The sequence below is a fragment of the Lissotriton helveticus genome, chromosome 11 (assembly GCF_964261635.1).
Source record: "Lissotriton helveticus chromosome 11, aLisHel1.1, whole genome shotgun sequence".
NCBI classification, from domain to species: domain Eukaryota; kingdom Metazoa; phylum Chordata; class Amphibia; order Caudata; family Salamandridae; genus Lissotriton; species Lissotriton helveticus.
Window position 1 is genome coordinate 713,399,033 of NC_136072.1, and position 18,548 is coordinate 713,417,580.

Sequence of the window (18,548 nt, forward strand, 5' to 3'; positions counted from 1 at the left end):
TGCAGAAGCTGAAGCTTTTGTAAGTGTCAAAGTTGTTGCATGCAGTGGTGCACTTCTGGGTACTGTTTAATATGCTGCACTACATCTGCACTATGAGATACCTTAGCCTAGGCAACACAGGTGATGTGATTGTGAAATGAGGAAAAGAAACTCCACATTTTTTAATTACATCACCTGTGTTTCCTAAGTTTACGAATGACATTGTGCAGATGGAGTTTAGGTCTGTCCACGGACACAGAAGAGGTCTGGCCTTTGTTCAAGAGTGAAGTGGACATGACTTACTTCATTGGTAGGCCTTCACATGTATTATGTCCTCTGTTCTCTTCAACAACTCGAAATTTCATTTGGAACCCTGAGTAGGCCTCACCTCAAACAAACCTCTGGATAGGACACATCTTATTGGCATCCTGAAACAAACATTTAAAATGTTAGTGTCTTGCGACACTTTTGTGAAACAACAGCAGTGCAAAAGATGCACCATTTTTTAAGATAGGCCTCACTTCATCTGCATCAAGATACTGTTAGTTTAAAATGTATATCTTTAGGACTGTGTACGGGGCCTGGAGAAGCAGAAGCTTCTGTAAGTGTCAAAGTTGTTGAAAAACTGTTTGTCCTTCAATCTTTTCCCTTGTCTTTTCTAATTTTTAAATACATGTTTTAATATTTTTCAAATGTTTGTTCTCTCTTTCACAGATTGAAAGTATAAAAACAAAAAGTGAGTAAGTTAAGGACAATTATAAGGTAAATGTTTTGTACTCTTTTCGTTACATTTCTATCACATTCACCTACTAGTAGTTTGACAGCTTCATTTCTTTAACCCTCAGTTTTCTGCCTTTGCTACTTCCCTCATTCCTTTCTCTATTACCTACTTACTCTACTCCTTCCACTCCTTTTCTCAGTCCCTCTCTTCTCATAGTTCCTCACTCTTGTTCACTCACTCCGTCTCTATTACTCTTAGTGTCTTTGACTGATCACTCTTTCACTACTTGTTCATTATGCTTCTTTTGTGTAGTTGAAGGACACTAAGGGGCATATTATCAACACAGCCAATAAAATTATTGCTGTTTTTATTGGCAGAAAAGTGTTGCAAAAGTTGTTTTAGCGGCAGTTTTCCGCTGCAAAAGCGGCTTTAGCGACACATTTCTGCCGATAAAAGCTGCAAAACTTTTATTGCCTATGTTGATGATATGGCTCTATGTTATTTACATTTCTTTGCTGTTTCAATTAATCTTTTTCTGTTATTTTTTCTTTTTTGTTTTCTGTTTTTTCTCTCTGTTATTCCACATGTTTTACTCTGATTTTGAACATTCACTCACATTGTCCAAGAAACTCTTCTTTGTTATTGTTCTACTCTCTTTTTTTTCTTTTACTTCCTTATCTATTTTGTTTTTCACAATTATACCCTCTTAAATCTTTTCTTCGGTAAATAGATCTATTAAACAGTATCTCTGGTTTACTCCCTATAGCTGTCTTTCTTTTAACATTACTCTCTGTTTACTTCCCTTATACTTACTCTTCTTTTTTTTTTTTTTTTTTTTATTTTGGTTCGCGAACCGGTTCGCGAACCGGGAAGCGAACTGGGAAGCGAACTAAAAGAAATAGAGCTTGCCAGAGAGCTAAACATTCTAGCAATTTTTTTTGAAAGGGGAGGTAGTTCTGAAAAGAACTTTTTTTTTAATGTTTTTGTTGTTTTATATATATATTTTTTTTTTTTGAACATTTTTTGTTTTTTTTGTATTTTTTGAACAGTTTTATGTTTTTTTTGTTTTTGATGGAGGGGAAACAACAAAAAACAGGCATTGAAAAGGGCTCAACAGGAGCAAAAAAAAAATTACTGTCTGGGGCGGTTAGGGCAATTTTGATTTACATAAGCTACGTTGATTAACGTAATGCTCATGTTACCACATGATAGCAATGCACCGCAGTACATACAAGTAAATTTCATATGTGCAAAATTCTCCTGGATGTTTGGCACGGTTTCCCGTGCCTCTGCTCCTGTCAACGATATTAGTGATGTTGACCTGGCCACAGGAGTTGTTGTTGGGTTATCTTCCATGTCACGTATCTCCGCCTGGCTGTAGTTCAATGGATGCCACCTGCTCATGTGACGATGCATTGTATAGTTTCCGTAGCTATATTTTTTATCAGTGCCTCTGGATAACCGGTCTTTACAAATCAGGCAGGTGACATACCTAGCATTTACTTTTTTTTGCCCCCGAGGGAGTGAAAAAAACTGCCAAATAAAGCTGGCTTTCCGATGGGAAACCCGGGGCACCTCCTGTAAGAACTGTGGTCCTTCGGTCTCCTCTTCCTCTAGTTCATCCTCTTCCTCCTCTGTCTGGCTGATAAACTGGGGAGGTGGTCCTCTCTTCCCATGAGGAGGTGGAGGTGGTGGTGGGGGTGCACCAGCTGAAGCAACTACTGAAGCCATTGCTCAACTATGAAAAAAGGTCTTCCTCTCACAAAGATGAAAGTCAGAGTGAGGAAAGAAGGAGGGGTTTTCATCATTTGGGAAAAACAATAGTTCTAAACCAATGAAAAGTGTTATTTTTAGGTCACCTGACCTAGCCTTACATCATTATGAAACCAAAAGTGAAATGAACCAATGAAAAGTTTTATTAACAAATCACATGACCTCTCACGCTTATGTTACGCGCTGCGGAACGCGCCCCGGATCGCTTCCGGGTCGCTGCGCTTCGTGCCTCGGTTCGCGCTCCGGAGCACTTCCGGGTGCGCTAACGCGGCGCGTCATAAGATGCATTACGCGGCAACGCGATACGTCGCGCTTTCGCGACGCGCCGCGGATCGCTTCCGGGGAGCTGCGCTTCGCGTCTCAGTTCGCGTACCGGAGCACTTCCGGGTGCGCTAACGCGGCGCGTCATAAGACGCATTACGCGACAACGTGATACATCGCGCTTCCGCGACGCGTCACGATGTTGATTTCTAACGAGGCAGTTGCGCAAACGGAACGTTTACCGGTTCGCGGACTGGGTCGCGGCATCAAGATGAGCTAACGGGAAGCTTCCCGGTTCGCGAACCGGGAGCGAAGAAAAAAATATATAAAAAAAAAAAATTATTAATAAACATATAAAATATATTTTTGGATTGAAAGAAGAATACATTTTACAGCTAGAGATATTAGCTTTTAAAAAACCAATGAAAGTTACTGAAAAAACCATAGGTTATAGACCATATATAGTTAGGAATTAGCATTTACAAAACCTTGAAAATTCATTGAAAAAACCATAGGTTATAGACCATATATAGTTAGGAATTAGCATTTAAAAAACCTTATTTTACTCACACAAAACCATTGAAATTCCATATATAGTTAGTAGTACTAACTATATATCGCGCACCCGCAATCCACTGCTGATCATGTCACATATTACATCATTCATGACATGGTCAGTGACATCACTGATGACATCACTGATGACATCACTGATGACATCACTGATGACATCACTGATGACATCTCAAATGACATCACTGATGACATCACTGATGACATCTCATTTGACATTACTTATCACATCACTGATGACATCATTCATGTGATAATACAATGAACCTCTTCAGACTCTAATATAACCTTAGATACACTCAGTGTAAACAGACACTCACAGACTGTCACTCATCCATGAAGTTACACACACACCTAGTCAGTCATGCAAAGAATCAATCACACCTCTATTTTCTCAACTATACAGTTATACACACCTTACTTATTCAAACATATACTAACACATATTTACTCTCTTATACAATCCTGGATACAAGTTCACAATGATCCATACAGCCACTCACACATTCACTGGCTCTTATGCACAGTTATTTATATATGTCAACTCTCACATGTACTGTGTTTTACATATGTACTTACTTTGACATGTAGCACTGAGATATCCATTCACTCACCAATACACTCATGCACACAGTCAACCGCCCATACAGCTCTTTCCACGTGCACTTTTGAACCCATACATCTAGTGAATCAACTGCTCACACATCTATGCACAGAGTCATACACCTCCCAGCCACCCACACACACACTCAGTCTCCCATACAAATACTTGAGCAACCAATCAATAACCCATATACTTACTCATATAGCTACTGATCAACACATGCAGCAGTTTACAGAACAACAAACATAATGATGCACAAATTAACACAGTTCAGTCACTAACCCATGCACTCAGTGAGACCCATTTAACCACTCTTTCATACAGTCAGTCATGCACCTACTAAATCCTTCATCCAGACACTTCTACATCCACTCATTCTTCAATATGTAAGACATATTTTAACTTTACAGAAATACACAGTGACTGGATAATGTCATCAGTGATGTCATCAGTGATGTCATTTGAGATGTCATCAGTGATGTCATCAGTGATGTCATTTGAGATGTCATCAGTGATGTCATCAGTGATGTCACTGACCATGTCATGAATGATGTAATATGTGACATGATCAGCAGTGGATTGCGGGTGCGCGATATATAGTTAGTACTACTAACTATATATGGAATTTCAGTGGTTTTGTGTGAGTAAAATAAGGTTTTTTAAATGCTAATTCCTAACTATATATGGTCTATAACCTATGGTTTTTTCAGTGAATATATATATATATATATATATATATATATATATATATATATATATATATATATATATATATATATATATATATATATATATATATATAATCCAAAGAAACGATCCTGAACCTCCAGCCAGTGGCGAACAGAGACCAGTGAATCCCAAAGTTGAGGCAAGATAGTTTATTTCAAAGCACCAATCTTCAAAAGCATACAGCGGACTGACGCGTTTCGGGCAGATGCCCTTGATCACATTGATATGCATTTTTGAAAGCCTGATTTTTATACGTTGTGAGATACACCATGTGATTAATAGAAGTAAACAACATACTACAGGGCCAAGTGGAATACTTCATGCAAATGTTAAAAACAATTCAGTTCTATTGCACGGTTATTATATATACATATCAAAAGAATACCCTTTCAGGAAGATCCTGTATAGAGCACTCTTGACACAAGCGACACTCTAGATCTGCTCACCTCAAATGTCTGCTTTTCTATCAAAGTCTTTAAGCATAGCATTAGCACAGATATCCATGCCAAGATAGAAATATACAAAATCTTTTGCCATTTCTATAGCAAAGTTTTTAAGCATAGGACTAGGACAGTACTGTCCTTGCCGAGCTGTAAAATGACAAAAGCCATTCATCACTCCAAGCACAGTATTACAGCTTTGATTTGGTAAAATACCAACCAAGCCAACCTGAAATGAATAAAAGCAACCCCTGACACAGTGTTTCGCTCTAATTAGAGCTCTTCAGAGAGGTATAGCTTTGTCCAGACACAAGGGAGCACCCAGTATAAGTAAAAAAAATACACTTTCAGGCATAGAGTGACAAATAAATTATGCATAAAAGAAGCAGAGAACTCTGGGTAGTTCTCAGTTTAGGTGGAAAGCAGCTCCTGTATAGAGCACCCTCAACGCCAGCGATACTCTAGATCTGCTCACCTCAAATGTCTGCTTTTATATCAAAGTCTTTAAGCATAGGATGAGCACAGTGCTATCCATGCCGAGATAGAAATGGACAAAGTCTTTTACCATTTCTACAGCAAAGTTTTTAGGCATAGGACTAGCACAGTGCTTTAGAAATGAAAAAATACTTTGTCCCTTTCTATCTCGGCATGGATAGCACTGTGCTAATCCTATGCTTAAAGACTTTGATAGAAAAGCAGACATTTGAGGTGAGCAGATCTAGAGTGTCGCTGGTGTTGAGAGTGCTCTATACAGGAGCTGCTTTCCACCTAAACTGAGAACTACCCAGAGTTCTCTGCTTCTTTTTTGGCATATATATATATTACCTACTGGCGGTCGCCAGTAGGTATATATAGTTAGGATTTTTTCCCTATGGGATTTTTGAAAATTCTATGTCTAATAACTTTGGCGTTTGTGGACGGAATTGGCTGAAATTTTCTGGAAAATGGAACATTTTGTTTCTGAGCAGCCTCTGAAAATTTGGGGGGGGTTCGTCCAGGGGGGGCCGAGAAAAACATTGAGTTTTCCATAGGGCGGTTGGCCTCACTTTTAGCCCGAACGGCTGAATGGATTTGCACGAAACTTGGCAAAATTGTAGGGACTGGTAGCCCGATGTGCCTTTTGTAGGTCTCAATATATGTGCTCCAGTGGATTTTGAGAAATTAACGTTTAAAAAAAGATATATATCTGTAACAGCGGACCGGGCAGCGCTCCAGTTCGCGTACTTTTCGCGTAACGGAACTTCGCGTAGCGAAGCTGATTGGCTCTCCGGTGTCTGTCAACATTCTAAACAGTCCGGAGCGGCCGCCATCTTGTCTCTCGGGAGGATTGAGAGACAAGAGGAGGCCAAAACAAAGGTGGAAATAACCATAAGGGGGCATAGTAGATCCTCCCTGATCCCCTAGGTTTAATGTGGAGGCTTTAAAAGGGCCCCGCGGGGCAAAAAAAAAAATTTTTTTTTTTTTGTTTTTTTTCGTGGTTAGCGCCCGGTCCGCGAACCGGGAAGCGTTCTAGGCAGCGTACTATAATGAAAAATAAATGATAGACTTTTCAAATACTGTATGTTAATTGATTGTTGGTTTTGTTGATTATTTTTTAATTTTTTTATTTTTTAAGCAATTATTTATTATTGTGATTGTGTTTCAACATTTAATAACATTTCTAACATTTCACTAGTTTATGAATTACATATAAAAATGATTAAAGACTCAAATAATTTTTTAATATTACATATAATTTTATTTTTCGGATTGTTTTTCAAATTTTAATAGAATGTCTAACATTTGACTGTCAGATATGTCCTCTTGTTGAGTGAACATAACTTCCCACATTTGACCGTCATCATAATGAAGTAAATGATCCACAGATTCTACACATTGAACTAATTCATGGTCCCGTGATTCATCCATGAAATCTGAGTCATCATTGTCCTCAATATCTTTTTCTGTGTTGTTCTCCAGAACAATTTCGAAGGAAATATTCTGCTCTCCTTCCATTTTCTTGCTGTAATTTGCATAAAAAATAAATATATCAGTAGAGATAGGGCACTGTTGGGTTTAAGTTCAGACAGGTACTTGTGAGTTTATAACAGAGAAGTAATCTATGGGCACTGTATGGTTTCAGGCGTGAAGTAGTACTATTAAAAAGTGCCTGTGAAGAAGCCTAAGTAAATTCATAATTATACCACAGAAACCTAAATCAATCCATAATTATAATAAAGAAGCCTTTCTCAATGTCTAACTCTTACAGAGGGATAGTATATAACTATCTGAAAATGTTTTCAAATTTATAAAATAATATCTCACCTTCTAAAAAGAAGTTTAAGTTGTGAGTGAAAATGATCTTGCAATGTAATTCAGGAAGTAGTAGTCAAAATGGCTGTGTTTCTCTCTCTTTCTTTATATATATTCAGGTACATAACCAATAAAATGTCAGGTAAAAAAAGTAGAAAATGAAAGTAACATTTTCATTGGTTGTCAATTCCAACACTTCAGATGTGTTTTGAGAAGTAATTTACCTCAGGGTATTTAGAGAGGTCTACAGGTTAAATGGTTAAATGGAATTCCAATCAAATTTGTGAAAATGGTAGGGATTGGTATGTAGTATGAGCTAATCTATATTTGGTGAAATTGTCTCCAGTAGATTTTCTGTGAACTACTTTCCCACCTTTTTTGATGGTGCGCTTCCCAGGGAGCGACCCGGTACGCGAACTGTTGAGCGCCCCGGTTCGCGAACCTTAAGCGTTACGGGAGTCCACCATTTTGTGTTTCGGTCGAATTAAGATACAAGATGGAGGGCAAATAATGTTCAGAATGGGTAGAAGGGGGCACGGTAGAGTTATCTTGACCCCCTAGGTTTTGTGAGGGTGGCTGAGGAGGCTTATATGTGCGAAAAAAAAACATTTTTTAAAAAAAATTCGCGAGGTTAGCTCCCGGTTCGCGTACCGGGTAGCGCCCCAGGGAGCGTACTTTGTTGAAAATTAGTGAAAAATGTTAGAGTAAAATAATAATTGTGAGTGATTAGATGTAGGGTAGCTCTGAGAAGAGCTTTTGGGTTTATGGTACATTTAGGTACTTATAAGTAGGTACCAATGCACGTTTTTAAATTCAGAGTGAAAATTCTGTTGCCCTCATCTGAGAAGTGAACTCCATCTCCTCTGTAGATATCTTGCATGTAGTAACGCAAGTTATTGTTGTACAGGGAGCCCATTCCATGGTCTCTCATGTAAGCTGAAACAGATTTGTTTACATGCTTCCTCGACTTCTCAATTTGTGGACAAAATTGGTTTGACCACCTCCATTTCTGTCTTTGGCATATATTTGAATATACCAAGGCAGTCTGAGGAAAAAGTGCCATTAATTGCTCAAAGGTGTCCTTTAAAAGCATTTCCAGACCTACACCAGTCAAAGTGCCCAAGTCATTACCTCCACAGTGCACAATTAACAGGTCAGGTTTGGGCAAATGCATAAAGGTTTTCACCAATGGTATCAATTGGTGACATTGTAATCCTCTGTGGCCAAACCACTTAATTTCCACATCTTGTAAATTGAGGTTAGGTAATTTCCTGTTTTCAACGTACCTTTGAGCCCAGTGAATATAACTATGTCCAACAATCCAGACAGAAAACATGGTGAGAGAAGGTTCTCCTGCAGTCAGATGAAGTGTGGCAATGAAATGGCAGTTGAAAAAATGAGAGTTTAAAATGAAAAAAACTGTGGAGTTTCTGTGTTCATGAAGCAGTAACAGTGATTGGTGGATTTTGATTGCTGAAAACAGAAAGTTAGGGTGCACGGATGTGTTCTTTGAAAGATGTATTTTGAGTGGTCAATAAAAAATCATTAAATGAAAGAATGCACTAGATATGCAGGTGCACTGAGAGTTCAGAGTTCAATTGCAACATTGTTGTGTGAACTTGCAAACAACAGAGGCCTTCCAAGAGGTGGTTGCCATGCAGAAAAGGCATGAAATGGCAGAGGGGGGAAGGGTTTTCATTTGAAAAAAAGTGAGGGAAGAGTTTTGATTGGGTGACATGAGAGATATGTGTGAAGAATTACAGCATTTCTGTGCTTTTGATAGCTGCAGACTCTGGAGTGCATACCTTTTGCTCTGCTGAAGACAAATTGGTGTGTTTCTGAGACTGTTTTCAAACTCAAAGTATTTGCTAAGGTGAGAAAATATTTCTTTAATTTAGATAGAGAATAGTGTGCTTTAAGGAGAAAATTATGAATTATGTGGCGCAAATTGCTTGTAAATATGCTCCCATCTGTGCATGGAAAATTTAGATTTTGAATGTTTGTGTTACATAGCCATGTTAAAAGTGACCCAACCATGCAGGAAAGGCAATCAAAAAACGCTTTTATGTGTCTTAAGGACATTTTAAGTAATTTTCCCATGTGCAGTGTTTTGAAATTATGAATTGAAAATCGTTTTTGAGGTAAAGGAATTGTTTTTAAATTTATGACAAGGACATAATGGTGTATGCTTCTTTATAAGGCAATTGACTGTCCCTGATGTTATTTTTCCCATTTTAATGTAAGACTTTTCTCTGTGGCACAAATTGCTTGTAAATATGCTCCCACCTGTGCATGGTAAATTTAGATTTTAAATGTTTGTGTTACATAGCCATGTTAAAAGTGACCCAACCATGCTGGAAAGGCAATCAAAAAACGCTTTCATGTGTCTTAATGACATTTTAAGTCATTTTCCCATGTGCAGTGTTTTGAAATTATGATTTGAAAATCGTTTTTGGGGAAAAGGAATTGTTTTTAAATTCATGACAAGGACATAATGGTGTATGCTTCTTTATAAGGCAATTGACTGTCCCTGATGTTATTTTTCTCATTTTAGTGTAAGACCTTTCTCTGTGGCGCAAATTGCTTGTAAATATGCTCCCACATGTGCATGGAAAATTTAGATTTTGAATGTTTGTATTACATAGCCATGTTAAAAGCGACCCAACCATGCAGGAAAGGCAATCAAAAAACGCTTTTATGTGTCTTAAGGACATTTTAAGTAATTTTCCCATGTGTAGTGTTTTGAAATTATGATTTGAAAATCGTTTTTGAGGTAAAGGAATGTTGTTAAAATTTATGTGCGCCATATGCCCCCAAATTTCTTTTTCAGGGGTGCAGCAGGGTGTTATTGAGACACCCCTGCAGCTTTGGAAAAATTCCTAATTTGTGATGAGCAAATTGTTAATCGCAAATTGCACCTTCATTTATATGAGCCTCCTAGCCCATGGAAATGAATGGGTAATTTGCAATTAGCAATTTTCTCATCGCAAATTTGGAATGGTAAAGAATCGCTATTTATTCCTTAAAATTCGCTTTTTTGGAAATGCAAAATAGTTATATGATACATATGGCGGTTGATGTCTAACAAGATAAGAAGCTTAGGGATACATTTATGATGACTGGCGCAATGAAGTAGAAATCACTTACTTCATTGGTAGAGCTTTACATGTATTATCTCCTCTGTATTCTTCATCAAGCGTAACTTTAATCTGCAATCCTGAGTAGGCCTCACTTTAAACAAACCTCTGGATAGGCCACATCTTATTGTTATCCTGAATTAATCATTTAAAATGCTAGGGACAGATTTATGATAGGTGTATGCCTCTTTTGCGCCACTTAGAAAACATTGTCCATGGGGAAATGACTTAAAATGTCCTTAAGACACATGAATGTGTTTTTTTAAAACGTTTGCAATTTTTTTGGGTCACTTTTAACATGGCTATGTGACTCAAACAGTCAAAATCTAAATTCGCCATGCACAGGTGGGAGCATATTTACAAGGAATGTGCTCCATGGGGAAAGGTCTTATAATGTAATATGGGAAAAATGACATCAGAGACACTGAAATGCCTTATAGAGAAGCATACACCATTATGTCCTTGTCATAAATTTGCAAACCATTACTTTTCCCCAAAAACGATTTTCAAATCATAATTTGAAAACACTGCACATGTGGAAATGACTTAAAATGTCCTTAATTCAAAATTTGCGATTCCTTAAATGCAATGTATCAAACAAAAAATATGTAAAAAATGATATTAAGGATTTGGAAACTACCACCAACTTCTAGTTTGTGGTAATTTGCGAATTCTTTTCAAAAAGCATTTTTTTCCAAAAAACAAAAGGTCCCATATGACGCCCATACATGCCCTTAGGGCATGTAGGTGTGCCATATGCCCCCAAATTTATTTTTCAGGGGTGCAGCAGGGTGTTCTTGAGATACCCCTGCACGCTTGAAAAAATTCCTATTTTGTGATGAGCTAATTGCTAATCGCAAATTGCAACCTTCATTCCTATGAGCCTCCTAGCCCATGGAAATGAATGGGTAATTTGCAATTAGCAATTTGCTCATTGCAAATTAGGAATAGTAAAGAATTGCTATTTATTCCTTAAAATTTGCTATTTAGGAAATGCAAAATAGTTTGATGGTACATATGGTGGTTCATCTGTAACAAGATAAGAAGCTTAGGGATACATTTATGATGACTGGCGCAATAAAGTGGACATTACTTACTTCATTGGTAGGCCTTTACATGTATTATCTCCTCTGTATTCTTCATCAAGCGTAACTTTAATCTGCAATCCTGAGTAGGCCTCAACTTAAACAAACCTTTGGATAGGCCACACCTTATTGTCATCCTGGATTAATCATTTAAAATGGTAGGGACAGATTTATGATAGGTGTATGCCTCTTTTGTGCCACTGTGCGTCACTTTTATGATGCAACGGCGGTGCTAATTTGCAATTAGCAATTTGCTCATTGCAAATTATGAATGGTAAAGAATTGCTATTTATTCCTTAAAATTTGCTATTTAGGAAATGCAAAATAGTTTGATGGTACATATGGTGGTTCATCTGTAACAAGATAAGAAGCTTAGGGATACATTTATGATGACTGGCGCAATAAAATGCACATTACTTACTTCATTGGTAGGCCTTTACATGTATTATCTCCTCTGTATTCTTCATCAAGCGTAACTTTAATCTGCAATCCTGAGTAGGCCTCACCTTAAACAAACCTCTGGATAGGCCACACTTTATCGTCATCCTGGATTAATCATTTAAAATGCTAGGGACAGATTTATGATAGGTGTATGCCTCTTTTGTGCCACTGTGCGTCACTTTTATGATGCAGCGGTGGTGCAAAAGATTTGCTATGAGGCGACAACATTACAAATTGATGCATTTAGGCAGATATGTCATGGTGTAAAAAAAGCGTACCACATGAAACCGATGCAGCAGTGATGCAAAAGATGCACCATGTCGTAAGACAGGCCTCACTTGGGGCCATATGTATCAAGCTAATTAGCATTCGCAAAGATCAAAATTCTACGAATTTTGGCCTTTGCGAATGTTAATTAGACAAATGGTATGTATCAAACAAGTTTGATGCAAAATAAGGAGTAGCAAAATTTGCTATTCCTTATTTTGCAATTGCACTGAAGGATTTGCAAATTTTGTGACTACTTAAATGCAATGTATCAAACAAAAAATATGTAAAAAATGACATTAAGGATTTGGAAACTATTGTGGTAAATTGGTGGTAATTTGTGAATTCTTTTCAAAAAGCTTTTTTTTAAAAAAACAAAAGGTCCCATATGACGCCAACACATGCCCTTAGGGCATGTATGTGTGCCATATGCCCCCAAATTTCTTTTTCAGGGGTGCAGCAGGGTGTTCTTGAGACACCCCTGCACCCTTGGAAAAATTCCTAATTTGTGATGAGCAAATTGCTAATCGCAAATTAAACCTTCATTCCTATGAGCCTCCTAGCCCATGGAAATGAATGGGTAACTTGCAATTAGCAATTTGCTCATCGCAAATTAGGAATGGTAAAGAATCGCTATTTATTCCTTAAAATTCGCTATTTAGGAAATGCTAAATATTTTGATGATACATATGGCAGTTCATCTCTAACAAGATAAGAAGCTTAGGGATAGATTTATGATGACTGGCGCATCACCAGGGATGTGCCAGTCATCTTGCGCCGCTGTTCCGCCACCCATGGTGTGCTGCATTTACAATGCGGCGCAGCATGGGGCAAAAACGGCACAGATGCTTGACGCATCTGTGCCGTTAAGGTGGCGCATTGCTGGAGTTGTATCGCAAGTGCGATGCAGCTCCAGCAAGGCTCAGGGGTGCACCATCTCCACAATGTTGCGTCAAGACCTATGCCTGCTTCAAGCAGGCGCAGGGTTTTGACGCAGGTTTCTCCTATCTGATTGTAAATGCGGCACACCATGGGTGGCAGAGCAGTGGTGCACGTTAACTGGTGCATGCCTGGGGATGTGCCATTTAACATAAATCTGCCCCTTTACATTTAAGTATGTGCAGGGGACACAGAGTCGGTGAGGCTTATCCAAGGTTAAGAAGAGATGAGTCCTGTTCAGTGAAAAATTAGACATAGGCTTCAACTGCTCAGCATCGCTGGACATGGCTAAATAATAGCTGCAAAATGTTACTCTTGTTAAACAATTTTACTATTATAATCTGTGAGATTTGTCTCTTACTCTGCAACATCTCATTGTTGTTATCTTTCTTTAAAGATAAAGACAACCTCAACATGAGCGACAATCTGCAATCAGTTGATTTTGACCTCATCATTGAACTTGTAATTGAAACATCAGTGGATGTTGATCCCTTGGATGATTTAAATCCTGAGGATGAAGAAGAGCGTGATGAGGATGCAGATTTGTCCGAATTATATGATATAGGATGGGAAGCTGACCTGCTTGAGCCTTTGGAAATATAAACATTTATTTTTAAAATTTATAATTAATAAAAAGTAAAAAGGTAAACCGTTTAATTTAAAAATAAAGACACCTTCAAAAGCAGGTTATGTGTAGTGTCTTCAATAAAATATTAAAATATGCTCATAAAATTAGATCAGATTCACATATAAAATAGCATAGGTAACATAAATATAAATGTCATTTCTTTTCTGGTATTTCTGTATTGTAAATTTGCCAACGACTAAAAAATCTTCTAATTAAAATGTCAAGTAGTGTGTTAAGTTTTTGATCACTGTTACTGATTTACTGTTTGGTAATAATGGTTAATAACATTTTTTATTATATTTTTCCACAGATTCAACTGCAGATCATTTCAAGATTTCACCATGCCTACAATAGAAAGACAGATAAAGGCTGCAAAACGTCAAAGACAGCAGGTGAAAAAAAATACGCAGCAGTCCTCTAATAAAAAGATTTGTCAAGTCACGAAGAAAGCACCGGGTAAGAGCACAAAACAATTTATAAGAAATATGTGTAGTAAAAAAAATATTACTACAGAAAATGTTTCAGTCCATAAAACGAGAAGGAAATCAAATGGAAAGGAAAGGCCAATGAAAAATGTTACTGCTAGAGCAAGAGATAACTCTGTGCATGATAGTAGAAGGAAACAACAGTTTAGGGAGATTCGTAAACGAATGTTCCGGAACAGCATAATTGGCAATTTGTTAAAAAATATTAAGAAAGGTCAACAGAAACTGGTTTTTTATAAGACAAAAAAAAAAGTTGAGAAAGTTATTGATCAGGCTTTTGAAATTAAACGTAAGTTATTTATTTTGATAATCAATAGAATTAGGAAGCTAAACAAGGCAATTTTTGATTTCAAAAGAAATAGTAGATGGAAGAGAATAGTTAATCGTAGTAATTTTTGTGAAGTTTTTTCTGGAGAATGGATGCATAGTTCAAGCTGTGAGGCATTTTTTAATGAGGAGAGTTATTTCCAGGATAATGATTTGGTGCATGCAGTTGACACCAGTGGTCGTGCTTATGAAGTGAAAGATGGTTGTCCAGTTGAAAAAGAAAAACTTGTGACAACAGAGGCAGAAGAGGTGTTAGGTAATGAGGTTTTAGGAAGACGTGCTAAGGGTCCTGTGTACACCTGGAAGTGTAGTAGTATTTGCAGTGTGCAACAGGATTCCATCAATTTGTTTTGTGATTTTGTACGGTCATTTAATAAGAAAAGTTTGAAGCAGAAAATGATGTTGTTGCAAGAATTAGATCCTTGCAGAGTAAGAGAAGTGACAGGTTTGCATGGACATTCACTGGCTTGTCTTTCCAGGAGAGTATGCCAGAGTGTTTTTCATCATTTCAGGATGCTAGCAGTGCATCATAACAAAGTGAGGAAATTAGTTAGAATGTTGTATTATGCTAAGAGTCCAGCAATTATGCTTAAACAATTATGCGCTGCTCTTTTGCATGGTTCTGAAATAGATGTGAAGAATATATGTGAAGAAATTGAGTTTTGTTACTTTGGAAGTAAAGAGGAGAATGTTGAAATTGAGCAAGAAGAAGAGGGTCATGTGGAAGATAGTGTACAGGTTTCCAGTACAGATAATTTCCAGAGGGAAATTGCGACGTTTGAGGTGAAATCAAGTGAGAGGCCTAATTTCACTTGTGTGTGTTGTCGACGCACTTATTATAAGAATCAGACTAAGTTAGTGGATTTATATGCAAAAAGTGAAAGGGAAAATAATAGTGAATGGAAGGATTTTGCAACATACTTGATGGTAGAAAATTGTTTTGATTTGGGATTGGATCAACGTGTGTGTACTTATTGTTCTTGCAAATTAAATCAAAACCAGATGCCTGCTAGAGCAGTTCATAATAATCTGGAATTGGTTGAGATTCCTTCTGAATTGAAGGATTTAAATACTTATGAATCTATTTTGATTCAAAGTATCCATCCCTTTCAGGCTATTGTAAGAATGGAGCCAAAGACAGGGAAATTGCCTCCATCAGATTTACAGAGAGGATTAAAGGGAAGAGTTGTTTATTTGCCTCTAGATTTGAAGAAAAACATTAACACAATTGGAGTAGAAAAAGTGGAAGAGGAACCTCTGGTTATCTTAGTTAATGGGGTTCCGACAAAGAATAAGAAAATATGGCAAGATTTAGTAGATGTTAGGAAAGTTAAAAAGCCTACATTGTATTTGAAAAAAAATAATAAATACTATAAGAATGTATATGTTGCAGAAGAGGAAGTAAGTGAGGAAGAGGATAGCGATTTGTGTGCTGGTCAAATTGAGAAAGTAGAACCCTCTACTAGTGAAGAAATATATGAACATTATAGTGTTCATCCTTTGCATTCCAAGGAAGTCATGGGGAATGCTATTGAGTTGTTTCAAATGAAACAAGCCAAAGGGAGTCCCATTAGTGTTTGGGAGGAAAGTTTGGAAGCTCGGTGTTTCCCACAGCTTTTTCCAACAGGTCAGGGAGGAAGATATGATGAGCGACCTCATCAAATTCCTGCTTCTGAATACCGGACTTTGCGATTGTATGCAGGAGATGCTAGGTTTCGACAATGCATTCCTTATTTGTTTCATCTCCTGTTTGAAAGCGATCTGTCTGGACTGTCATATGCAGTGAACCACATCTTGAAAAGTGGTATACACATGCAAAACATCTCGGCAAGTGACTTTATGGATAAAGTCAATGTCCAAGATAGTATTTTGGATTCTCACCTGATTAATCTCATGGCGTGTCAGCGTGGTACTAATGAGTACTGGTACCGTCGTCATGGTGATTTAAAATGTATGCTGAGGAACTTAGGTACTCCCACATGGTTCCTCACTCTGAGCTGTGCCGAGTATGGCTGGGAAGACTTACTTGAATTTCTACGAGAGGCAAATGCTAACGTAGATAACATCGAATTCAAGACACCCGGAGAACTGTGCTCTTTGGATCCAGTCAATGTATGTAGGTACTTCAATCATAGATTTGAAGCTATGATGTCTTTCATCATGAATAAGAAGAATCCACCTCTTGGAGAGGTGTTGGATTTCTTCTGGAGAAAAGAGTACCAAGCAAGAGGTGCTCCTCATATACATATGTTGCTGTGGATCAAGGATGCACCTAAATTTGGAACGGATCCAGAAGACTCAGTGATGAGTTTCATCCAACAGTATTCTACGTGTGCTGTTCCAAACGCAAAGGAGAAGAAAAGCCTAAGAGAAAAAGTTCTGCGTTTCCAAAGCCATCGATGTGGAAAGTACTGCCGTCGTAAATTCCGAAACAAAGACAAGTTCTACACTAAATGTCGTTTCGGCTTTCCACGACCGGTGATTTCTAAAGGAAGAGTAAACAGTTTGATGTCTTCGCTGCGACACAATGTCATGAAGAAATCACCTAAAAACACTTACAATTTGAAGAGGAACGAAGAGTCCAAGTACATCAACGACTACAACCCGGTGATTTTGTCCATGTGGAATGCTAACATGGATATACAGTTTGTGGCTGATAACTGTATGGCTGTGGCTCGGTATGTGACGTCTTACATCACCAAAAAAGAGAAGACAGAATTGAAGGATATGTGGGAGGACATTTCCCATGAAAAGAGCCTCAGCAAGAAGTTGTACAGTTTCAGTCTGAAGATGTTGTCGCATCGAGAAATCGGAGCGTACGAATGTTCTGACCGGTTGTCTTCAGCAAGTCTCTATGCCAAGTCCAGGAGTATCGTTTGGGCGAGTCTTGGTCTTGCTGCAACGCGTAATCGAGTTCTCAAACCTGTGCGGGAAATTGAGTATTTGGCGGAAAAGGAGCCAAACAGTACCGACATTTTGAAGACAAACATGTTGGATACATATTATCCAAATCGAAGCAGTCACCTCGAGAATGTTTGTCTGTATGAGGTTCTGCAAAATTACATATTCAAGAGGAACATCAAAGAAGATACTGAGAAAGGAGTGTATGCTGTAATAGGAAGTGAGGGATGTCTGGTCAAGCAAAGAAAATGCCACTTGGTAAACCATCGAAAATTGAGTGGCGAATCTCCTGAAAAAAAGGAGTTTTTCTATTTAGCACTTTTGCAACTTTTCAAGCCTTGGCGTGCAGAAGAGGAACTGCTTGGAGATTTCCTCTGTTACGAAGACTCTTTCAATGCCGCCAAGGAGACCATAGAATGTCCTGCTTTTCCCAAATATGTAGAAATGTTGAATGCGGAAATTGAGCAGGAAGCAACAATTGCAGCCGAGATTGCCAGAGACAGTTCTCAGGACAGTCAGAGTTCTGCTTTATTGAGTCAGGATCCACTAGGAGGACCTGTTATCGAAAATGAAGCTGCCACTGCTATGAATGAAGTGGAAAGAGCCATGGCACATGCTCAGGAGGATGCGGTTAACTTAGAAGAGTTGGAAAGACTACTCAACGTTGAGCAGAGGAAAATATATGACGAAGTTACCATGCAAATTGATCATGGATTAAGTCATGATAAGAAAGAGTGCTCATGTACGTCGTTGAAGCCTGTCCGACTGTACGTGAGTGGAGAAGCGGGAACTGGAAAAAGTTTCCTCATTAAAGCAATTTCATGCTATTTGCAGGAAAGGACAGAGTCATCGCTGTCTTGTGTTGTCACTGCTCCAACTGGACTGGCAGCACATAATATTAAAGGGATTACTTTACATCATTTACTGATGCTGCCAGTGGAGCATGACAACAAATTACAATATCAC